Consider the following 25,829-nt stretch of genomic DNA (forward strand, 5'->3'; position numbering starts at 1 on the left):
AGATTTAAATCGCCCATGATTATTGCAGTATTTCTTACAAGCCTCTATGTGTTGTTGATTTATATGCTGTCCTGCAGTGTAGCTACTGTTAGGGAGCCTATACACTACTCCCACCAGTGATTTATTTCCCTTATTATTTCTTATCTTGACACAAACTGATTCTACATCTTGATCTTCTGAGAAGAAAAGGCTGGTGTTTACAACCATCTTCAGCCAGACGTGCCGTGAGGATGATCCACATCGGCCTCCTCCTAAGGAAGCCAGTCTTCAGCCAATTCGATTCACTCCATGTGATGTCAAGAAACAGCTGAATGCATTGGATACAGCAAAGGCTATGGGTTCCGACAACACACCGGCTGTTGTACTGAAGACTTGTGCTCCAGAACTAGCCGCGCCTCTAGCCAGGCTGTTCGAGTACAGTTACAACACTGGCATCGATGCGACAATGTGGAAAACTGCCACAAAAAGCAGGACAAATCCAATCTGGTCAATTACCGCCCCATCAGTCTATTCTCAATCATTAGCAAAGTGATGGAAGTTATCACCAACAGTGGTATCAAGCGGCACTTACTCACCAATAACCTGCTCACCGATACCCAGTTTGGGTTCCGCCAGGACCACTCAGCTCCAGACCGCATCACATCCTTGGTCCAAACATGGTCAAAAGAGCTCAATTCCAGAGGCAAAGTGAGAGTGACTGCCCTCGACATCAGGGCAGCATTTGACCGAGTGCGGCATCAAGGAGCTGTAGTAAAACTGAAGTCAATGGGAATCTGGGGGAAAACTCTACGCTGGCTGGAGTCATACCTAGCACAAAGGAAGATAGTTGTGGTAGTTGGAGGTCAATCATCACAGCCCCAGGACATCGCTGCAGGAGTTCCTCAGGGCAGTGTCCTCGGCCCAACCATCTTCAGTTGCTTCATCAATGACCTTCCTTCCATTATAAGGTCAGAAGTGGGAATGTTCGCTGATGACTGCACAGTGTTCAGTTCCATTCGCAACTCCTCAGATAATGGAGCAGTCCATGCCTGCGTACAGCAAGACCTGGACAACATTCAGGCTTGGGCTGGTAAGTGGCAAGTAACATTCACGCCACAAGTGCCAGGCAATGACTATCTCCAACAAGCAAGAGTCTAACCACCACCCCATAACATTCAATGGCATTACCATAACCGAATCCCCTACCATCAAGATCCTTGGGGTTACCATTGACCAGAAACTTAACTGGAACAGCCACATAAATACTGTGGCAACAAGAGCAAGTCAGAGGCTGGGTATTGTATGGTGAGTGTCTCACCTCCTAACTCCCCAGAGCCTTTCCACCACTACAAGGCATAAGTCAGGAGTGTGATGGAATACTCTCCACTTGCTTGGATGAATGCAACTGCGACAACACTCAAGAAGCTCGACACCATCCATGACAAAGCAGCCCGCTTTATTGGCACCCATCCACCACCTTAAACATCCACTCCCTACCATCATCAACGTACCGTGGCTGTAGTGTTTACCATGTACAAGATACACTGCAGCAACTCACCAAGGCTTCTTCGGCAGTACCTCCCAAACCCACGACCTCTACCAACTAGAAGGACAGGGCAGCAGGTGCATGGGAACACCACCACCTCCACGTTTCCTTCCAAGTCACACACTATCCTGGTTTGGAAGCATATCGCCATTCCTTCATTATTACTGGGTCAAAATCCTGGAACTCCCTCCCTAACAATACTGTGGGAGTACCATCACCACACGCACTGCAGCAGTTCAAGAAGATGGCTCCCCCCCATCTTCTCAAGGGCAATTATGGATGGACAATAAATTCTGGCCTTACCAGCGACGCCCACATCCCGTGAACGAATGAAAAAAAAGAATCAGAACCATCTGACCTCTCAAGTTGGCGTTAAAGAGTCCATGATGTTATTTCGAAGAAAAGCGAGATCTCCGGTGTCCTGGCTAACATTTATCCCTCAACCAGGGATAGACAAGATAGAGGCAGAGAGGCTGTTTCCACTGGTCGGGGAGACTAGAACTAGGGGGCACAGCCTCAAAATATGGGGGAGCCAATTTAAAACTGAGTTGAGAAGCAATTTCTTCTCCCAGAGGGTTGTGAATCTGTGGAATTCTCTGCCCAAGGAAGCAGTTGAGGCTAGCTCATTGAACGTATTCAAGTCACAGATAGACAGATTTTTAACCAATAAGGGAATTAAGGGTTATGGGGAGCGGGCGGGTAAGTGGAGCTGAGTCCACGGCCAGATCAGTCACGATCTTGTTAAATGGCAGAGCAGGCTCGAGGGGCTAGATGGCCTACTTCTGTTCCTAATTCTTATGTTCTTAACCAACATCACTAAAACAGAAGCCGTGAAAAGGCTCAAAAATGGAACAGTCGGTAAAAGGACATCAATTAGTCTCCTCTTGGAGAAATCAAGGAATCGACTCATTGTATGTAGGAAACAAAGCTGATTTATTTGACAGAGGGTACAGAAAAGATTTACAAGAATGATTCCAGGGATGAGGGACTTCAGTTACAATGGATAGAATGGTGAAGCTGGGGTTGTTCTTCTTAGAACTGAGAAGGTTGAGAGGAGATTTGATAGAGGTGCTCTAAAATCATGAGGGATCTGGAGAGTAGAGAGAAAATATTCGCATTCGCGGAAGGGTTGAGAACCAGAGGACACAAATTCAAGGTGATTGGCAAAAGAACCAAAGGTGACATGAGAAAAAACTTTTCTTTAAGCAGCGAGTGGTTAGGATCTGGAATGCACGGCCTGAAAGGGTGGTGGAGGCAGATTCAATTGTGGCTTTTAAAAAGGGAATTGATAAGTACATGAAATAAAACATTTGCAGGGCCACGGGGAAAGGGCGGGGATTGGGACTATTTACAATGTATATTAACGACTTGGAAGAAGGGACTGAGTGTAATGTAGCCAAGTTTGCCGATGATACAAAGATGAGAGGAAAAGCAATGTGTGAGGAGGACACAAAAAATTTGCAAAAGGAATAGACAGGCTAAGTGAGTGGGCAAAAATTTGGCAGATGGAGTGTAATGTTGGAAAGTGTGAGGTCATGCACTTTGGCAGAAAAAAATCAAAAAGCAAGTTATTATTTAAATGGAGAAAGATTGCAAAGTGCTGCAGTACAGCAGGACCTGTGGGTACTTTGGAGGCAGTTCAGAGAAGTTTCACTAAGTTGATTCCGGAGATGAGGGGATTGACTTATGAGGAAAGGTTGAGTAGGTTGGGTCTCCACTTATTGGAATTCAGACGAATGAGAGGTGATCTTATCAAAACGTATATGAGGGGGCTTGACAAGGTGGATGCAGAGAGGATGTTTCCACTGATGCGGGAGACTAGAACTAGAGGCCACCGATTTAAAACAGAGATGAGGAGAAATTTCTTCTCTCAGAGGGTTGTAAACCTGTGGACTTCGCTGCCTCAGAGAGATGTGGAAGCTGGGACATTGAATAAATTTAAGACAGAAATAGACAGTTTCTTAAACGATAAAGGGTTATGGAGAGTGGGCAGGGAAGTGGAGCTGAGTCCATGATCAGACCAGCCATGATCTTATTGAATGGCGGAGCAGACTCGAGGGGTGGTGTGGACTACTCCTGCTCCTATTTCTTATGTTCTTATGACTAGCTGAAGTGCTCTTGCAGAGAGCCGGCATGGGTTCGATGGTCCAAAAGGCCTCCTACTGTGCTGTGACCATTCTATGATTCAATGATATCCAGAAAATTAAACTCCAGCCCAGTTATAGGGATTAATTATACCAGCGGCAACAAACCCCAACAGTCTGAGTGAACATGGTTCAGTCCTGGACGTGATGAACGGCAACAATAACAGCAGAGTCCAACCCCTGCAGTCATTTGTGAATTCATTGGTGTTTCAGCAAGCTGGATGACTGAGTGAATCCCTTCCCACACTCAGGGCAGGTGAACGGTCTCTCCCCAGTGTGAATGCATTGGTGTGTCAGCAGGTTGGATGACTGAGTGAATCCCTTCCCACACTCAGGGCAGATGAACGGCCTCTCCCCAGTGTGAACTCGCTGGTGTGTCAGCAGGTGGGATGATCGAGTGAAATGCTTCTCACACTCGGAGCAGGTGAACAGCCTCTCCCCAGTGTGAACTCGCTGGTGTGCTAGTAGGTAAGATGATCGAGTGAAACCCTTCCCACAATCAGAGCAGATGAACAGCCTCTCCCCAGTATGAATGCGTTGGTGTGCCAGCAGGTGGGATGATCGAGTGAAACCCTTCCCACATTCAGAGCAGATGAATATTCTCTCCCCAGTGTGAATTCGCTTGTGTACCAGCAAGTTGGATGACTGAGTGAATCCCTTCCCACACATGGGGCAGGTGAATGGCCTCTCTCCGTTGTGATGCCGTCGATGAGTTTCCAGCGCAGAGGGGCAATTGAATCTCTTCCCACAGTCTCCACATTCCCACGGTTTCTCCATGGTGCGGGTGTCCTTGTGTCTCTCCAGGTTGGATGATCAATTGAAACTTCGTCCACACACACAGTATGTGAACGGTTTCTCCCCGCTGTGAATGGTGCGATGTTTTTTCAGGCTGTGTAACTGGTTAAAGCTCTTTCCACAGTCAGTGCACTGGAACACTCTCACTCGGGTGTGTGTGTCTCGGTGCTTTACCAGTCACACTGATGTTTAATATCTTTTCTCACAGACAGAACAGACAACCGTTTCTCCTTCCACATTCAAAGGCTGATGATTACAGGTGAATCGAGTGACTGTGATTGGTTCGAGTTTCCCATCTGTAAATCCTCCTTTTCTAATATTCTGTAAAAGGAGTTTACAAAAGTCAGCACTGAGGACAGACAATCCTAGTTTCTATGGAGCATTCTTTCCTCTTTTGTTCCCCAAAGCTGTAAATTCTCATCCCACACACTCTCCCTCCACCCTGTGCTGAAATCCAAACTCATCACACCACCTCTATCATTTCTTTCCTCCATATGCAGTTTTCTCACTCCCTCTTCTCTGGTTGAGTTCAGTTCTACATCCCTAGTGCGCACTGAGAATAAACAAGGAAATTATTTTCTCTCCTGGTCACTGGGACCCTAAACCCCACCCACCCTCTGCTCCTGTACCAAGATGGCCACACAGGCGCCCTGATCCTGTCCAAGAATTCAGCTAGTTACCCCGAGTGGTCGGGTCTCTCACCGCGGGTCAAACATGGAGCCTGCAGGCTCATATTTGGGGCCTGAGGCCTACACCAGGTGTTTATGAAGCTGCCCAGCCCACCCAGGGGTCCAATTCGACTGCTGAGCCCACAAGCTCCTACCGACTCGTGGAACGTCTCTTCTGCCTCAGACCACCTCCACCACTGGCACTGCGCCTGCTCAGAGCACAGCCTGGTCCCGTGTCTGGGCTCCTGGTGTCATTGATAGAGCGCTTTACCCCTGCGTGGGGGATTTTAACTTCAGAAGTAAACATTGCAACATTTGGTAGTGATTCAGGACAGACAGCAGGGATTATTGCAGGAAATAACACAGTGCAGTGAGAAAGGAAATACAGTGGATGTTGTGCAGATGGATTGTCAAAAGGTGTATGATAAGGTGCCGGACAGGAGGCTTGTTGATCAAATTAAGGCTCACGGTATTAAAGGGAGTGGGGCCGCGTGGAGAGGAAGTTGGGTAAAGGGCAGAAAACAGAGAGTAGTGGTTAATGGATGTTCTTCAGACTGGAGGGATGTAAACAGTGGTGTCCCCAGGGTCAGTGTTGGGACCATTGCTCTTAATATAAAGACAGGATCTGGGCTAGGGAATAAGCACATAAGAATTAGAAACAGGAGTAGGCCATTTGGCCCCTCGAGCCTTCTCCGCCATTCAAAAAGATCATATTGATTCATCAATTGATCCACCGCTATGAAAAACAATAAGAATAAAACCGGACGGACCACCCGGCATCGACCTCCGCACCAGCTACGGACCCGACAACGGCCCACCCAGCCCAGTCTTTCTCACCAACATCTGGGGACTTGTGCCAAAATTGGGAGAGATGTCCCAGACTAGTCAAGCAACAGCCTGACATAGTCATACTCACAGAATCATACCTTTCAGCCAATGTCCCAAACTCCTCCATCACCATCCCTGGGTATGTCCTGTCCCACCGGTGGCGATACAGTAGTATACAGTCGGGAGAGTGTGGCCCTGGGAGTTCTCAATACTGACTCCGGACCCCATGAAGTCTCCTGGCTTCCGGTCAAGCATGGACAAGGAAACCTCCTGTTGATTACCACTTACCGCCCTCACTCAGCTGATGAATCAGTGCTCCTCCATGTTGAACACCACTTGGAAGAAGCACTGAGAGTAGCAAGGTGCACAGAATGTACTCTGGGTGGGGGACTTCAATGTCCATCAAGACTGTCTCGGTAGCACCACTACTAATCGATCTGGCAAAGTCCTGAAGGACATAGCTGCCAGACTGGGCCTGCAGCAGGTAGTGAGAGAACCAACGCGTGGGGAAAAACCTACTTGCGCCCATCCCTTCGGAAAGGGCGCGAGAGCGGGAGCAGCGGCAAGCCTACAAAGGACATGAGTCAGCCGAGCAGCGGGACTCGGAAAGGGTGCGAGAGCAGGAGCAGCGGTAAGCCTACAAAGGGCGTGAGTCAGCCGAGCAGCGGGACTTCGGAAAGGGCGCGAGAGCGGGAGCAGCGGCAATCCTACAAAGGGCGTGAGTCAGCCGAGCAGACAGCCGAAACAGCACCAAGTGACCTGGGAGGATAAGAAGTAAAAAGATTCAAAATGTGATGTCACAGGAAAGCAGGGAAATGATTGGTTATAGAAACATAGAAAATAGGTGCAGGAGTAGGCCATTCGGCCCTTCGAGCCGGCACCGCCATTCAATAAGATCATGGCTGATCATTCCCTCAGTACCCCTTTCCTGAACGTATCTTCCATTGCTTGGCCTGGAGCAGGAAGAGGGAGTTCGGCTACAGTGGGTACACTTGTCCTCACAGCCAACCAAGTCCAGATGAATGGTAACACCCTCGCTGCGTATTAACTAGGGGCCTTAACAAATTCAGGAAAACCCATTGTATCTTTACAGATCGCTTGTAACTGACCAGATCTTGATTAACCCGATGGCGACAATGCATACAAGACCGTAAACACTGCCAAGCATCAGCCAGTAACGGGGGACCCCCTGACTTGGGGGACCCGCTGAAACCATGCGCAAGGAGGCTGGAGAAATTAAAACCCCTGGAGAGGCTGCCACACAGAGACCCGGGAGTGGGGGGTATCACTTTTACCAAACTCGCCGGGCAGGAATCACCACGGGATGGGATGGGACGCCATTATTACCCCACTCCCGATACTGACTCCAGGCTGTAAAGTCAGCGCTGGCCCCCCATTCACCCATCCCGGCAGTTCCCTGCGTGGGTAGGGCGGCTCAGGATAAAATTGCCCCCCCCCCCCCCCCCACACACTGTTCAAAGTCTTGTCAGGCTATGTCACCAATTGCTTTGGTAATCAATATGAGAACAATTCATGGGAAAATACTCCAGCAGATCAAAGGGGCTGTATTAACTTTGGGGCAGTTTTTGGGATCGGCTCCTCTAAACAGTCTGTTGCCAAAACTGTTGCCATCACAGTCGACATCTCTCCAGTTCCATCAAAGGTTAGTCGTAAAGACAAATATGTCAGTATGGCACTGACTGAGTCATCAAGGACCCTTAGGTCGACACAGTGACAAACCTTAAATCTCTTACCTGGCATTACTCAATTGGGCACATTCAAAGCCTTACTTCCAACTGGCAGGGTGGGCGGGGGGGGAAAGAGAGCCAAACAGTTCTTTAGCTCAGAGTAAGTGCTACGCAAGCATTAACATTTGACACAGATCACACATGGCATAATTCTGTTCAGGAACTATGGTTACAAGCTGCCCTGGCTGTAAGTAGCTAGATAACGCTAATGACCCCTCTCCTCAAACATTCACATTCCATCCTGGCCAAGTTTAGAACTGTTTCAAAAAAATTCATTCACGGGATGTGGGCGTCGCCGGCAAGGTTTCTCTCTTTTCTTGGGCATTGGTTTAAATTAAGAGCTGGCATTAAAAATTAATTAAATACATTAGAGATGTCAGGGCAAGCGATGTATAAACATAGAAAATAGGTGCAGGAGTAGGCCAATCGGCCCTTCGAGCCTGCACCACCATTCAATAAGATCATGGCTGAACATTCCTTCAGTACCCCGTTCCTGCTTTCTCTCCATACCCCTTGATCCCTTTAGATGCAAGGGCCATATCTAACTCCCTCTTGAATATATCCAATGAACTGACATCAACAACTCTCTGCGGTAAGGAATTCCATAGGTTAATAACTCTCTGAGTGAAGAAGTTCCTCCTCATCTCAGTCCTAAATGGCTTACCCCTTATCCTTAAGACTGTGACCCCTGGTTCTGGACTTCATCAACATTGGGAACATTCTTCCTGCATCTAACCTGTCCAGTCCTGTCGGAATTTTACATGTTTCTATGAGATCCCCTCTCATTCTTCTAAACTCCAGTGAATACAGGCCCAGTCGATCCAGTATCTCCTCATATGTCAGTCCTGCCATCCCAGGAATCAGTCTGGTGAACCTTCGCTGCACTCCCTCAATAGCAAGAATGTCCTTCCTCTGATTAGGAGACCAAAACTGAACACAATATTCCAGGTGGGGCCTCACCAAGGCCCTGTACAACTGCAGTAAGACTTCCCTGCTCCTCTACTCAAATCCCCTAGCTCTGAAGGCCAACATACAATTTGCCTTCTTCACCGCCTGCTGTACCTGCATGCTAACATTCAATGACTGATGAATCATGACACCCAGGTCTCGCTGTACCTCCCCTTTTCCTAATCTGCCGCCATTCAGATAATATTCTGCCTTCGTGTTTTTATCCCCAAAGTTGATAACCTCACATTTATCCACATTATCCGCATCTGCCATGTATTTGCCCACTCGCTTAACCTGTCCAAATCACCCTGCAGCCTCTTAGCATCCTCTTCACAGCTCACACCGCCACTCAGTTTAGTGTCATCTGCAAACTTGGAGATATTACACTCAATTCCATGATCCAAATCATTAATATACATTGTAAAGAGCTGGGGTCCCAGCACTGAGCCCTGCGGCATTCCACTAGTCACTGCCTGCCATTCTGAAAAGGACCCATTAATCCCGACTCTCTGCTTCCTGTCTGCCAACCAGTTCTCTATCCATGTCAGTACATTACCCACAATACAATGTGCTTTAATTTTGCACACCAATCTCTTGTGTGGGACATTGTCAAAAGCCTTTTGAAAGTCCAAATATACCACATCCACTGGTTCTCCCCTGTCCACTCTACTCGTTACATCCTCAAAAAAGTCCAGAAGATTTGTCAAGCATGATTTCCCCTTCATAAATCCATGCTGACTTGGACCAATCCTATCACTGCTTTTCAAATGTGCTGCTATTTCATCCTTAATGATTGATTCCAACATTTTCCCCACTACTGATGTCAGGCTAACTGGTCTATAATTACCCATTTTCTCTCTCCCTCCTTTTTTAAAAAGTGGTGTTACATTAGCAACTCTCCAGTCCATAGGAACTCATCCAGAGTCAATAGACTGCTGGAAAATGATCACCAATGCATCCACTATATCTAGGGCCACTTCCTTAAATACTCTGGGATGCAGACGATCAGGCCCTGGGGATTTATCGGCCCTTCAATCCCATTAATTTTCCTACCACAATTTCCCCACCTAATAAGGATATCCTTCAGTTCCTCCTTCTCACTAGACCTTCGGACCCCTAGTACATCCGGAAGCTTATTTGTGTCTTCCTTTGTGAAGGCAGAACCAAAGTTCTTGTTCAATTGATCTGCCATTTCTTTGTTCCCCATTATAAATTCACCTGAATCTGACTGTGTTACTGCTGCTGCAGGTGGGAGCTGGTTGACCCCATTGAGGTCCACGGCGACCACATCTGCAGCAAGTGTTGGCTGCTCGAGGAACTTCGGCTCCACGTTGATGAACTGGAGTCCGAGCTGCAGACACTGCGACACATCAGGGAGGGGCAGAGTTACCTGGACGCTGTGTTCCAGGAGGCAGTCACACCCCTTAGATTAATTCATTCAAATTTGGTCCGTGGTTAGGGACAGGAGTGTGTGACTACGAGCGAGGCAGCTGTGGGGACCTAGGAGGTAGTGATGGAGGAGCTTCAGCTCTTGCAATTGCCCAACAGGTACGAGATTCGTGCTCCCTGCTTGGACGCGGGCAGGGACTGCAAGGAGGATGAACAAACTGACCACAGCGCCGTGCTACAGGAGGCCATTCAAGTGGGGGGGAAGGGAGTAAAAAGAAATGTTGTAGTGGTAAGAAACAGTCTTGGTTCGGAGACAGATACTGTTTTCTGCAGCCGAGAGCGTGAGTCCGCAAGGCTGTGATGCCTGCGAATTGCCAAGTTTCAGGACATCTCCTCTGGGCTGGAGAGGAACTTGGAGTGGGAGGGGGAAGATCCAGTTGTCGTGGGCCACGTAGTTACCAATGACATAGGTAGAACAAAGAAAGAGGTTCTGTTGAGGGAGTTTGAGTAGCTAGGGGCTAAATTAAAAAGCAGAACCACGAAGGCAATAATCTCTGGATTACTACATGAGCCACGGGCAAATGTGCATAGGGTAAATAGGATCAGAAAGATGAACACGTGGCTCAAAAATTGGTGTGGGAGAAATGGGTTTCGATTCATGGGGCACTGGCACCAGTACTGGGGCAAGAGGGAGCTGAACTGTTGGGACGGGCTTCACTTGAACCAGGCTGGTGCTAGTGCCCTGGCGAAGCGAATAACTAGGGCTGTAAAGAGGGCTTTAAACTAAATAGTGGGTGGTTGGCGGGGAGCGGGGGGGGGGAGGGTTCAGGTGAGAGGAAATTTAAAAAGTCAAAGAGCAAAGAGAAGGCAATAGAGCAGGGTTGCACTGTGGGAAATGAGAATCAGACTGTATGTATAAAAATAAGAGTGTAACAGAAAGTAGGGTCAAAGCAGGGAAAAATGGTAAAAAGTCAAAATTAAAAGTTCTTTATCTGAATGCACGCAGCAGTCGTAACAAGATAGATGAGTTGACGGCACAAATAGATACAAATGGATATGATCTGATAGCCATTACAGAGACGTGGTTGCAAGGTGACCAAGGCGGGGAACTAAATATTCAGGGGTATTTAACAATTCAGAAGGATAGACAGAAAGGAAAAGGTGGGATAGTTTTGTTAATAACCAATGAGATCAGTGCAGTGGTGAGAAATGATTTTGGCTCAGAAGATCAAGATGTAGAATCAGTTTGGGTGAAGATAAGAATTAATAAGGGGAAGAAGTCACTGGTGGGTGTAGTCTATAGGCCCCCTAACAGTAGCTACACTGTTGGATGGAGTATAAATCAAGAAACAATGGAGGCTTGTAAGAAAGGTACGGCAATAATCATGGGCGATTTTAAGCTTCATATTGATTAGACAAATCAAATTGGCCAAGGTAGACTTGAGGAAGAGTTTATAAGAGTGTATCTGGGATGGTCTCCTTGAACAGTACGTTGCAGAACCAACCAGGGAGCAGGCTATCTTAGATCTGGTATTGTGTAATGAGAGAAGATTAATAAATGACCTCATAGTGAAGGATCCTCTAGGAAAAAGTGAACATAACATGGTTGAATTTCAAATTCAGTTGGAGAGTGAGAAAGTCAGATCTCAAACCAGTGTCCTGATTCTAAATAAAGGCGACTGAAAAACTATGAAAGCAGAACTAGGGATGTTCGCTGATGACGCCACAGTATTCAGTTCCATTTGCAACTCCTCAGATAATGCAGCAGTCCATGCCCGCTTACAGCAAGACCTGGACAACATTCAGGCTGGGGCTAATAAGTGACACAGAAACATAGAAAATAGGTGCAGGAGTAGACCATTCGGCCCTTCGAGCCTGCACCACCATTCAATAAGATCATGGCTGATCATTCCCTCAGTACCCCTATCCTGCTTTCTCTCCATACCCCTTGATCCCTTTAGCCGTAAGGGCCATATCTAACTCTCCCTTGAACATATCCAATGAACTGGCATCAATAACTCTCTGCGGTAGGGAATTCCACAGGTTAACGACTCTCTGAGTGAAGAAGTTTCTCCTCATCTCGGTCCTAAATGGCTTACCCCTTATCTTTAAGTCTGTGACCCCTGGTTCTGGACTTCCCCAACATCGGGAACATTCTTCCTGCATCTAACCTGTCCAATCGTCAGAATTTTATTTGCTTCAATGAGATCCCCTCTCATTCTTCTAAATTCCAGTGAATATAAGCCTAGTTGATCCAGTCTTTCTTCATACGTCAGTCCTACCATCCCGGTAATCAGTCTGGTGAACCTTCGCTGCACTCCCTCAATAGCAAGTATAAAAGAAGATAGCCATCCGTGGCTAACTAAAGAAATAAAGGACGGTATCCAACTAAAAACAAGGGCATACAAAGTGGCCAAAACTAGTGGGAGGACAGAAGACTGGGAAGCTTTTAAAAGTCAGCAAAGAATGATTAAACAATGATTAAGGAAGGGAAGATAGACTATGAAAGTAAACGAGCACAAACTATAAAAACAGTCTCTATTGGTATATAAAAAGGAAAAGAGTGGCTAAAGTAAATGTTGGTGCCTTAGAGGACGAGACCGGGGAATTAGTAATGGGGAACATGGAGATGGTAGAAACTTTGAACAGATATTTTCTATCAGTCTTTACGATAGAGGACACTAACAATATTCCAACAGTGGATAGTCAAGGAGCTATATGGGGGGAGGAACTTAACACAATCACAATCACTAAGAAGGTGGTACTCAGTAAGATAATGGGACTAAAGGCAGATAAATCCCCTGGACCTGATGGCTTGCATCTGTGGGTCTTAAGAGAAGTAGTGGCAGGGATTGTGGATGCATTGGTTGTAATTTACCAAAATTCCCTGGATTCTGGGGAGGTCCCAGCAGATTGAAAACTGCAAATGTAACACCCCTATTTGAAAAAGGAGGCAGACAAAAAGCAGGAAACTATAGACCAGTTAGCCTAACATCTATGGTTGGGAAAATGTTGGAGTCCATTATTAAAGAAGCAGTAGCAGTTCAGTTGGATGAGCAAAATTGGTCAGGCAGAATCAGCATGGATTTATGAAGGGGAAGTCATGTTTGACAAATTTGCTGGAGTTCTTTGAGGATGTAAGGAACATGGTGGATAAAGGGGAACCAGTGGATGTGGTGTATTTGGACTTCCAGAAGGCATTTGACAAGGTGTCACGTAAAAAGTTACTGCACAAGATAAAAGTTCACGGTGTTGGGAGTAATATATTAGCATGGATAGAGGATTGGCTAACTAACAGAACAGAGTCAGGATAAATGGTTCATTCTCTGGTTGGCAACCAGTAACTAGTGGGGTGACACAGGGATCAGTGCTGTGACCCTAACTATTTACAATTTATATTAACGACTTGGAGGAAGGGATCGAGTGTAACGTAGCCAAGTTTGCTGACGATACAAAGATGGGAGGAAAAGCAACGTGTGAGGAGGACACAAAAAATCGGAGAAGGATATAGACAGGCTAAGTGAGTGGGCAAAAATTTGGCAGATGGAGTATAATGTTGAAAAGTGTGAGGTCATGCACTTTGGCAGAAAAAAAATCAAAGAGCAAGTTATTATTTAAATGGAGAAAGATTGCCAAGTGCCGCAGTATAGCGGGACCTGGGGATACTTGTGCATTAAACACAAAAGGGTAGTATGCAGGTACAGCAAGTGATCAGGAAGGCCAATGGTATCTTGGCCTTTATTGCAAAGGGGATGGAGTATAAAAGCAGGTAAGTCTTGCTACAGCTATACAAGGTATTGGTGAGGCCACACCTGGAATAGTGTGTGCAGTTTTGGTTTCCATATTTACGAAAGGATATACTTGCTTTGGAGGCAGTTCAGAGAAGGTTCACAAGGTTGATTGTGGGGCTGAGGGCGGGGGGGGGGGGGGTTGACTTATGAGGAAAGGTTGAGTAGGTTGGGCCTCTACTCATTGGAGTTCAGAAGAATGAGAGGCGATCTTATCGAAACGTTTAAGACTTTGAGGGGGCTCGACAAGGTGGATGCACAGGGGATGTTTCCACTGATGGGGGAGACTAGAACTAGAGGTCATGATCTTAGAATAAGGGGCCGCCCATTTAAAAAGGAGATTAGGAGAAATTTGTTCTCTGAGGATTGTAAATCTGTGGAATTCGCTGCCTCAGAGAGCTGGGACATTGAATAAATTTAAGACAGAAATAGACAGTTCCTTAAACGATAAGGGGATAAGGGGTTATGGGGAGTAGGCGGGGAAGTGGGCGGGGAAGTGGAGCTGAGTCCATGATCAGATCAGCCATAATCTTATTGAATGGCGGAGCAGGCTCGAGGGGCCGTATGGCCTACTCCTGTTTCTATTTCTTATGTACACTGTCTAACGAAACGCTCCCAGGGCAGGTGCAGCATGGGTTAGATACAGAGTAAACCTCCACCTACACTGTCCCATCAGAGACTCCAAGGGCAGGTACAGCAAGTATTAAGTACAGAGCAAATTTCCCTCTACACTGTCCCATAAAACACTCCAAGGGCAGGAACATAAGAAATAGGAGCAGAGTAGACCATTTGACCCCTCGAGCCTGCTCCGCCATTCAATAAGATCATGGCTGATCAGATCCAGGCCTCAACTCCACTTCCCCGCCCACTCCCCATAACCCTTGACTCCCTTATCATTCAAAAATCTGTCTATCCCTATCTTAAATACATTCAATGACCCAGCCCCCACAGCTCTCTGAGGTAATGAATTCCAAAGATTCACAACCCTCAGAGAAAAAATTGCTCCTAATTTCCCTTTTAAATGAGCGACCCCTTATTCTGAAACTATGCCCCCTGGTGTTAGATTCCCCCATGTGGGGAAACATCCTCTCTGTATCTACCCTGTCAAGCCCCCTCACAATCTTATACGTTTCAATAAGATCACCTCTACGTCTTCTAAACTCCAATGAGTACAGGCCCAACCTGCTCAATCTTTCTCATTATGACAACCCCTTCATCTCAGCAATGAACCTCGTGAACCTTCTCTGAACTGCCTCCAGTGCAAGTATATCCTTCCTGAAATAAGGAGACCAAAACTGTATGTAGTACTCCAAGTGTGGTCTTACCAATGCCATGTACATTTGCAGCAGGACTTCCCTACTTTTATATTCCATCCCCCTTGCAATAAAGGCCAACATTCCATTTGCCTTCCTAATTAATTGCTGTAACTGCATGCTAAATTCTTGTGTTTCATGTACAAGGATCCCCAGATCCCGCTGTACACGGCATTTTGTATTCTCTCCCCATTTAAATAATAATTTGCTTTTTTATTTCTCCCAGCAAAGTGAATAAGCTCACATTTTCCCACATTATACTCCATCTGCCAAAGTATTGCCCACTCACTGAGCCTATCTATATCCCTTTGTAGATTATTGGAGTCCTCGTCACAACTTGCTAGGTTAGCACAGTTTAGATACACAGTAAATCTCCGTCTACATTATCCCATCAAACACTCCCAGAGCAGGTACAGCACGGGTTAGTTACAGAGAAAAGCTCCCTCCAAACTGTTCCATCAAACACTCTCAGGGCAGGTAGAGCAAGAGTTAGATACAGTGTAAATCTCCCTCTAAACTGTCCCATCAAACACTCTCAGGGCAGGTAGAGCAAGAGTTAGATACAGTGTAAATCTCCCTCTAAACTGTCCCATCAAACACTCTCAGGGCAGGTACAGCACGGATTAGATAAATTGTAAAGTTCCCACTACACTCTTCCATCAAATACTCCCAAGGCAATTACAGTATGGGTTAGATACAGAGATACAAACTCTGCCTGAACAGGTACAACATGGGTTAGATACCGCATAAAGCTCCCTTTACATTGTCCCGTCAAATAATCCCAGGGCAGGTATGGTACTGGTTAGATACAGAGTAAAGCTCCCTCTACACTGACCCAACAAACACTTCCAGGGGAGGTACAGCATAGGTTAGATACAGAGTAAAGCTCCCTATGCATTGTCCCATCAAACAGACCCAGGGGCAGGTACAGCACAGGACAAATACAGAGGAAATCTTCCTCTACACTGTCCCATCAAACACTCGCAGGGAAGGTACAGCATGGGTTAGATACAAAGTAAAGTCCCCTCTGCACTGTCCCATCAAATACTTGCAGGACAGGTAAAGCACAGGTCAGATACAGAGTAAAACTCCATCGACATTATCCCATCAAACACTCCCAGGACAGGTACAGCACGGGTTAGATGCAGAGTAAATCTCCCTTATTACAACAGTGGCTACAATCCAAAAGTACTTCATTGGCTGTAAAGCACTTTGAGAGGTCCGGTGGTCGTGAAATGCACCAAATAAATCCAAGTCTTTCTCCCTCTACACTGTCCCATCAGATGCTGCCAGCCCATAATGAGCTGGGGTCAGTGAGGTTAGTCGCTAGGCATTGCAGTGATGTCATAAAGCAGGGCCATTTAAAGGTGGAGAGCTGGGACATCCTGTCTCAACACACATCCCGCTGTTCATACTGAGAATCCCTGGGGAAGGGCCAGGGCCCAGAGTGTGGAACACAACCAAGGGGGAAAGAGGAGGAGACACGTTGCAGTGTGGGAGATGAGGGAGGAGTCTGCTCATTCCCAGGGCAGGTCAGACAAAGTGCTTTGAGTGGTGGGTCCAGCACTGAAACTGAAAACAAACCAAAGGGAATAAATAAAGATCCAATCCAAAGGAACAAGCAACGGGTCATTGGGCAGAAATCACAACCGGCCCAAAGTTATTCAATGGGCGAGCATCGATTGCTTATTGTGGGAAGTTCCACACTTCAACCATCCATTGAGTGAAGAAAGGTTTCCTAACATCTCTCTTGAATGGCCTGACTCTGATTTTAAGGTTATGTCCCTTGTCCTAGACACCCCAAGCAGCAGAATAAATTTCTCGCTATCTACCCTAGCAATTGCTTTCAAATTCACATTAAATTCCCAGAGACTAGGTGGAGTATGGGTTGGATACAAAGTAAGTTCCCTCTATACTGCCACTGGGCGAACTTCAGTATCCACCCTGAGCGCACTGGGCAGCTTATCAATTAAAATTCAGCAGCAGTACAAAACTTTCCACCTGCAGTTCCTGATCAGTTTCAGGTTAAAGCTCCCTCTAAACTGTCCCAGGGCAGGGACAGCACGAATTAGATACACAGTAAATCTGTGTCAGAGGAACTGTACCCCAGTGAGAGTCAGTGCCAGAGGAAACTGTACCCCAGTGAGTCAGTGCCAGAGGCTAAACTGTACCCTAGTGAGAGTCATGACAATTCGAAATATCTTCAGTTATCAGCAACAAATTGCATTAATATCGTGCCTTAAAAGTAGTAAAATGTCCCAAGGCAATTCAAAGGACCGTTATCAAACAAAATTTGACATCCAGTCACGTAAGGAAATATTAGCACAAGTGACTAAAAGCTTGTTCAAAACGATAGGTATTAAGGAGTGTAATAAAGAGGTTTAGGGAGGGAATTCCAGAGCTTATGGCCTCAGCAGCTGAAGGTACGACCACCAATATTGGAGGGATGAAAATTGGGGATGCTCAAGAGGCCAGAATTGGAGGATTGTAGGGTTGGAGGAGGTTACAGCAATAAGGAGGGACAAGGTCCTCGTCAGATGCCAAAACAAGGATTTGAATTTTGAAATTGAGGCACTGATGGAGCAGGAGCCAATGTAGTTCAGCGAGCTCAGGGGTGATGGGTGAAGGGAAATTGATACAAGTTGGGATGAGAGGGCTGAGGACAGATTGATTAGAATAGGCCTATATTCTCTGGAGTTTAGAAGAATGGAAGGTGATATCATTGAAACATAAAATTCTTAGAAGAATTGACAAGGGCCGGATAGTCTCGAACTAGGGATCGATCCTAGTATTAGGATGAGATCGCCTATTTAAGACTGAAATGAGAAGATATTTCTTCACTTAAGAGTTGTGAATCTTTGAAATTCTCTATCGAATAGAGATCTTACTATATGGCAGAGTAGATGGGAGGGGTCGTATGGCCTACGCCTGCTATTTCTTGTGTTCCTGAGTAAGGATACGGGCAGGAGTGTTTTTGATAAGATTAAGTTTACGGAGAGTACATGGTGTGAGGCCGATCAGGAGAATATTGGAATAGTCCAATGTCATGATAACAGAGGCATGGATGAGGAAGGGCAGATACCGGCGATGTTATGGAGCTGGAAGTAAGCGTACTCGGTGATTGAGAGAATATGGGTTCAGAAGCTCATCTCGGGGTCAAGTTCAACGCCAATAAATAAATTGCAACTCTCCGTATCTCTATCTCACTATATTAGAATACTACATATCTCTAGTGATCAATTAATCGTAAATGCTTCAATATTAGTAGTTATCAATATATTTTCTTATAATTCTAAATGTTCATGAATGAATAATTGATTCTGTCAGTGATAGGCCGTGCTGGTATTTCAGATTGGTCTGTGCATCGTGATCTCTGAATTGACGACGTGCTTCCGGTTCAATCTTTCCATTGGCTTCCTCACCAGATGGGAAATATTTGAACATTGAGATCTGATGGTGTCGGTGTGAGTTCAGCCCCACCTAATGTACAGAGACTGGTCCATCTGCTGGGCTCTGCCTCAAACTGGAGTCACCTCTTAGATCAAAGCCCTTTACTCTAAAACACACACAAGATTCACTGTGATTGTGTGTTTACAGACAGAAAGTGATCTCACTTCACATCCCATTGCACGACCTCATGCTGGATAATTGTGCTCGGTGGTCAGACTCTCCCAGTCTCATTTCCTGTCTTACCTTGTAACCTGTGTGTACTGTCTACAGGACCGGTGTGTATCTGAGTAAATGGCACTTTCTCTTACCTTTCTCCCCAGTCGATCTATTGAAGCACTTTCAATCGGAAGGGGCTCCCTGGTTGGTGCTCTCACAATCCTGTGCTGGTTCACCTGCTGTTGTTCCTCAGTCCACAATCCCTGTTTCCTTCCAGCTGTGGAACTTTCTCAAACACTCCGCCATTTACTGGGAGATCTAATTATGACAGATCACAAAATTAGAAGAATATTAATGTTGTGAAGTGGAATGTAGTGTAAAGTGTTTTTCCAACGTTTCAGAAAAGTATATGTCCAGTATTTCTGTTTGATTTTATCCTTTTCCTCAAGATTCCTGAGCCGCCCGTCTGGACTGACAGAAAATCACCAGAATTCTCCCCGGCTTACACGCTGTCTGATATCACTGGGCCCCCAAGTTACACACTGTCTCATCCCACTGGACCCCCGGGTTACAGAGTCTGATCTCATTGAGCCTCCGGATTACACACTGAGCTAACTGGGCCCCCGGGTTACACACTGTCTGATCTCACTGGGCCCCCGGGTTACACACCGTCTGATCTCACTGGGCCCCCGGGTAACACACCGTCTGATCTCACTGGGCCCCCGGGTTACACACTGTCTGAGCTCACTGGGTCCCGGGTCACACACTGTCTGATCTCACTGGGCCCCCGGGTTACACATTGTCTGATCTCACCGGGCCCCCGGGTTACACACTGTCTGATCTCACTGGGCCCCCGGGTTACACACTGTCTGATCTCACTGGGCCCCCGGGTTACACACTGTCTGAGCTCACTGGGTCCCGGGTCACACACTGTCTGAGTTCACTGGGCCCCCGGGTCACACACTGTCTGATCTCACTGGGCCCCCGGGTTACACACTGTCTGATCTCACTGGGCCCCCAGGTCACACACTGTCTGATCTCACTGGGCCCCCGGGTCACACACTGTCTGATCTCACTGGGCCCCCGGGTTACACACTGTCTGAGCTCACTGGAAGTTTCAGTCTATCTCCCGCATGTCCCCAAACCCTGAGCTCCGGGGCTGTGTTCAGTCCGGTGTTTTCCCTCACAGACTCACCGTACCCTCCCCGCCGGCCGAGCGCTCTGCCCCGGCCCCAGCCGCCCACCAGTCCGGTTCCCCACATTGTCCAACCGCTCGTTACAGCAAACTGCTCAGCATCCGGGGACTGGGGGTGGGGAGTGCGGAGTGCGGCACCGAGCATGCGCACTGCGGAATTCGCAGCCGACTATTGGTTAAACGAAGCAGATTGCCAGCCACTCCCACCAGTAGGAGCCGGCAGCGCCTCAGAGCCCCGCCCACTGTGTTGAAGGGGCGGGCAGCTCGGGGGGCACGTGGCTCCTGATTTGAAAAGCATTCAACCGCCTCACATCCTTGGAGATGGAGCACGCGGTGTCCACCGGTACGCTCGCGGCCTTCCGCGAGAGGTGGGCACCGGAGGGACTGGAGTGCATCATCACGCCCGGCAACCAAATTTTAATTTGATTTTACGTTTTAAAGTTTAATTTGTTTTAATTGCCGGTGCTTTTAGTGTCCCCCTTCCCTTTTATAGGGGGCACTGGGGAAAATTGTGATTTTAGTGCCCAAAAAAAAACCAAAAAAAAAAGAAAAACACAAAAAAAAAACCAAAAAAAAAGGGGGGGAAAAAAAGGGCCTTGAAAATGTCTGGAGTGTCACCCAGGTCGGGTGGCACCGTTTATTGTTTTTTATGTTTTCACAGGTGAACTCAAAAGAGTTTCAACCGCCTCACCACGCGCCGGCCGGGTGACGTCACATCAGGCGTCGGTGGTGAGGGGCACGACTGCTCGCAGTGCGCCTGCGCCAGACTCCCTACTCTGTCAATCCCTCACTCCTGCAGTATTAACAATAACTTTTCTTTATAGAGCGCCTTTAACGTAGTAAAACGTCCCAAGGCGCTTCACAGCAGTGTTACAGGACACAACACATACATTTGACACCGAGCCACAAAAGCAGAAATTACGGCAGATGACCAAAAGCTGGGTCAAAGAGGTAGGTTTTAAGGAGGGTCTGAAAGTAGGAAAGAGGCGGAGAGGTTTAGGGAGGGAGTTCCAGAGCTCGGGGCCCAGGCAGCTGAAGGGCCGGACACCGATGGTGGAGCGATTATAATCAGGGATGGTCAAAAGGGCAGAATTTGAGGAGTGCAGACATCTTGTGGGCTGCAACAGATTCCAGAGATCGGGAGGGGCGAGGCCCTGGAGTGATTTGTAAAAAGTGATGTGTGATTATTAACAGCAACAACTTTTAACAGTGAGTCTTGTTTATTTTGTTTATTTGTACATGGGACGTGCTGGCAACGGAAGAATGACCATAATATGATAGAATGCTACATTAACTTTGAAAGTGATTTCGTTAAATCCAAAACTACGATCTTAAATTTAAACAAAGCAAACTTTTTAGGTATGAGGGGTGAGTTGGCTAAGATAGATTAGGAAACTGCATTAAAAGGTATCAAGATAGATAAGCAATGGCTCGCTTTAAGAATGAATACACAATTTGCAACAATTAATACCTTTTAAGGCACAAAACCCCCACAGGAAAGATGGTCCAACCGTGGCTAACAAGTGAAGATAGCTTTAGATCAAAGGAAGAAGCTTATAATGTTGCCAAAAAGAGCAGTAAGCCTGGGGATTTGGAGCATTTTAGCATTCAGCAAAGGAGAACCAAGAAACTGATGAAGAAAGGGAAAATAGAAAATGAGAGTAAACTAGCGAGAGACATAAAAGCAGACAGTAAAAGCTTCTGTAGGTATGTTAAAAAGGAAAAATTAGCAAAAGTAAACATAAGTCCCCTACAGGCTGAGAAATTATAATGGGGAATAAGGAAATGGCGGAGAAATTAAACCAATACTTTGGGCGGAAATTTGCGGTTGGAAGCTTCTTTTGGGTGAACGCATCCGACCAGAATTTTTAAAAAAAAATTGCCTGATGGTTTCAGAGGAACATAGGATTGTGAGTCTGAGTTTCGTAGTGCAGTGTACAGGAACATGTCTTCCAGGTATGTATTCGTATCCTGGGATCACGTGGGCCTGGACCACCAATGAACATCTAGTATTCTCATTGGTAATAATGGGAGCTCCGGTTGTACGAGCTCCCATTGCTATCAACAGCAACAACTTTATTTATATACCGCTTTTAATGTAGTAAAATGTCCCAAGGCACTTCAGTGTTATGAGACAAAGCAAATAAATTTGACACCGAGCCACATAAGAAGAAATTACAGCAGATGACAAAGTTGGCCAAAGAGTAGCTTTAAGGGGCATCTTAAAGGGGGAAAGAAATGTGAGGCAGAGAGGTTTAGGGAGGGAGTTCCAGAGCTTCGGGCCCAGGCAGCTGAAGGCTGTTGAACAGTTCTAATCAGGAATGCTCAAGAGGGCTAATTTTGAAGAACGCAGACATCACATGGCATTATGAGGCTGAAAGAGATTACAGAGATAGGGAGGGGCAAGGCCATGGAGGGATTTGTAAACAAGGATGAGAATTTTGAAATCGAGATGTTGCTTAACTGGGAGCCAATGTAGGTCAGCGGGCACAGGGGTGATGGGTGATCGGGACTTGGTGCAAGTTAGGACATGGGCTGCTGAGTTTTGGATGACCTCAAATTTACATAAGAACATAAGAAATAGGAGCAAAAGTATGGCCATACGGCCCCTCGAGCCTGCTCCGCCATTTAATACGATCATGGCTGATCTGATCATGGACACAAGTCCACTTTCCAGCCCGCTCCCCATAACCCCTTATTGCCTTCTCAGTTAAGAAACTGTCTCTCTCTGTTTTAAATTTATTCAATGTCCCAGTTTTCACAGCTCTCTGAGGCAGTGAATTCTACAGATTTACAACCCTCTGAGAGAAGAAATTTCTCCTCATCTCAGTTTTAAATGAGTGGCCCCTTATTCTAAGGTTATGCCCCCTAGTTCTAGTCTTCCCTATCAGTGGAAACATCCTCTCTGCATCGATCTTGTCAAGCCCCCTCATAATCTTATTCGTTTCGATAAGATCACCTCTCAATCTTCTGAATTCCAATGCATCGAGGCTCAACCTATTCATCCTTTCCTCATAAGTCAGCCCCCTCATCTCCAGAATCAACCTCGTGCACCTTCTCTGAGCAGCCTCCAAAGCAAGTATATCCTTTCATAAATAAGGAAACCAAAACTGTACGCAGTATTCCAGGTGTGGCCTCACCAATAGCCTGTATAACTGTAGCAAGACTTCCCTGCTTTTGTACTCCATCCCCTTTGCAATAAAGGCCAAGATTTCAATGGCCTTCCTGATTACTTGCTGTGCCTGCATACTAACCTTTTGTGTTTCATGCACAAGTACCCCCAGGTCCTGCTGTACTGCAGCACTTTGCAATTTTTCTCCATTTATAAAATAACTTGCTCTTTGATTTTTTTTTCTGCTAAAGTGCATGACTTCACAAATTCCATCATTATACTCCATCTGCCAAATTTTTGCCCACTTACTTAGCCTGTCTATATCCTTTTGCAGATTTTTTGTGTCCTCCTCACACATTGCTTTTCCTCCCATCTTTGTATCATCAGCAAACTTGGCTTTGTTACACTTGGTCCTTTCTTCCAAGTTGTTAATATAGATTGTAAATAGTTGGGGTCCCAGCACTGATCCCTGCGGCACGCCACTGGTTACTGATTGCCAACCAGAGCATGAACTATTTATCCAACTCTCTGTTTTCTGTTAGTTAGCCAAGCCTCTATCCATGCTAATATATTACCCTCAACCCCGTGAACTTTTATCTTGTGCAGTAATGTTTTATGTGGCACCTTGTCAAATGCCTTCTGGAAGTCCAAATACATTACATCCACTGGTTCCCCTTAATCCAACCTTCTTGTTACATCCTCAAAGGATTCTAGCAAATTTGTCAAACATTACTTCCCCTTCATATATGCAAATATGTTTGATTAATGTGAAAATATAAATTGTGTTCAACGCCCTACTAGCCTCTCTTTGTCTGTCTCTCTCTCCTCCTAAACTGAGGGACATTTAACAGTGATCTATCCATCCCATCCTCATCACCCAGAGATGACTATCAGAGTGAGCGGCAGAGAGACAGGCATAGTATCAGCCTTAAACACCCTAACTGTGTCTGCATATTAGGGTCAATACTAGTATCACACATTCATGTATAACACCAATGGGGGGAGAGAGCACACACATTATCAGTCTTATACTTGGCATCAGTGTCTCCATATTACGCTCAGTAACAGTGCCTCACTGTCATGTATAGCACCAGAGAGAGAAACAGTGTCTGACATATCAAGAAAGACTGGATCAACTGGGCTTGTATTCACTGGAGTTCAGAAGAATGAGAAGGGATCTCATAGAAACGTTTAAAATTCTGACGGGTTTATACAGGTTAGATGGAGGAAGAATGTTCCCAATGTTGGGGAAGTCGAGAGCCAGGGGTCACAGGCTCAGGATAAGGGGTAAGCCATTTAGGACTGAGATGAGGAGAAACTTCTTCATTTAGAGAGTGGTGAACCTGTGGAATTCTCTACCACAGAAAGTTGTTCAGGCCAATTCACTAAATATATTCAAAAAGGAGTTAGCTGTAGTCCTTACTACCAGGGGGATTAAGGGGTATGGCGAGAAAGCAGGAATGGGGTACTGAAGTTGCATGTTCAGTCATGAACTCATTGAATGGCGGTGAAGGCTCGAAGGGCCGAATGGCCTACTCCTGCACCTATTTTCTTTGTTTCTATGTGCCAGTGTTGTACTCACAAGTGTGTCCACATCACGTGAAATAACAGTATCCCGCCTTCACAAACAGTACGAGATCGAGAGAGAGAGATCGAGATCGAGGCAGGACGGTGAGACACAGAAACATGCACAGTATCAGTTCCAGACTGACCTGTGAAGTCTGCTTTTATCCTGAAAGTCCCCATTGGAGGGACAGAAGTTAAAGTCTCTCACTGATAATTGTACTACAGACAGACACATTATTAATCCCACACTGCAGGACAGTGTCAGAGAGTGAAAAAAACAACGTCTCACATTTAACCCTCGCTTGCCTGTTGTACTCTCTGTAATCTTGCAGCTCAGGGCCGTTCGGTATTACTCTGACCCAGTGTTTCACTCTGATTAAATTAATCTGGGACTGTGTCTGTCAGATATTAACTCCTGCACGGTCCCAGCAAACACTCCTACTCCCCCGTCCCTCCGATGTTTCTGCAGGATTGCTTTGTGAGGACAGGCTCATGAATGGAAAAACAATGTGCACGGAATGATCCCAAATTGAGCATCTCAAAGGGACTTTAAACAATCTCTGTCCTTGCTCCCCAGGCCCAGTTCCTTTGCTCATATTCTTATTAAAGTGAATTGGGCAAGTTCACTTTGCTGATTATAAGACTGCGCATGTGCGGATCAGCCCCGTCCCTTGAGTGGATTTCCAGGAAGCAGAAGAGCACATGCGCCCTCCCCTCCTCCAGCCCTGCCTGTGAGCACCATTCACTCAGTGAGCGGAAGAAGATGGTTTAAACAACCGGAATGGAGACACCGCGGCCCCGGGGTAAGGCAGCGAGCAGCAGCCTCCTTACAGCAGCACATCGCTTTGGGAGCGTGTCCGCAGATGGGCTCAGAGATCGGCACTGAGTCCGGGGGAAGTTCAGGGGAGTCGGAGGTTGTGTGTAACAGGCGGAGTGGAGCAAGAACTGGTCTCAGTGTGTGGAGTGAGTGGGGGAAGGGAGAGGCCATTCTTGGGCTGTGTGTGGACAGCATGTGTCCCGGGTAAGGGAGACAGAATGGGAAGGATCTGCTGTTTACAATCATTGCTGCTTTCTCCCTGCAAACCAGTAGTGAACGTTCCTGCTTTAGTTCCAGTCTCAGTCTGTTTGTTGTCAGAGACTCTCAAAGCAAGTGCTCTACTCGGAACTCCTTCAACCCAAACGAACCAAAGGTGGGCAGCGGAAA

General features: G+C 46.5%; 2 protein-coding genes across 4 annotated transcripts in view; both read left to right on the forward strand.

The window, feature by feature from the left end:
- LOC139273731 (zinc finger protein 664-like) overlaps nucleotides 1-25,829 on the forward strand; it is a 316,000-nt gene that overhangs the window by 279,074 nt on the left and 11,097 nt on the right. The gene's annotated exons all lie outside the window — the stretch shown is intronic.
- The window catches only part of LOC139273721 (gastrula zinc finger protein XlCGF57.1-like), a 75,879-nt gene continuing 70,746 nt past the window's right edge, over nucleotides 20,697-25,829 (forward strand). The window contains exon 1 of one of the 3 annotated variants that reach the window (XM_070890761.1): nucleotides 20,697-20,898. The gene's annotated coding sequence lies outside the window, so the exon portion shown is untranslated. Of the gene's footprint in view, nucleotides 20,899-25,357; nucleotides 25,429-25,829 lie in introns of those variants that run through there. The other 2 variants (XM_070890765.1, XM_070890760.1) reach the window with 2 other exon arrangements.

Source organism: Pristiophorus japonicus, chromosome 9 (genome assembly GCF_044704955.1).
Source record: "Pristiophorus japonicus isolate sPriJap1 chromosome 9, sPriJap1.hap1, whole genome shotgun sequence".
NCBI classification, from domain to species: Eukaryota; Metazoa; Chordata; class Chondrichthyes; family Pristiophoridae; genus Pristiophorus; species Pristiophorus japonicus.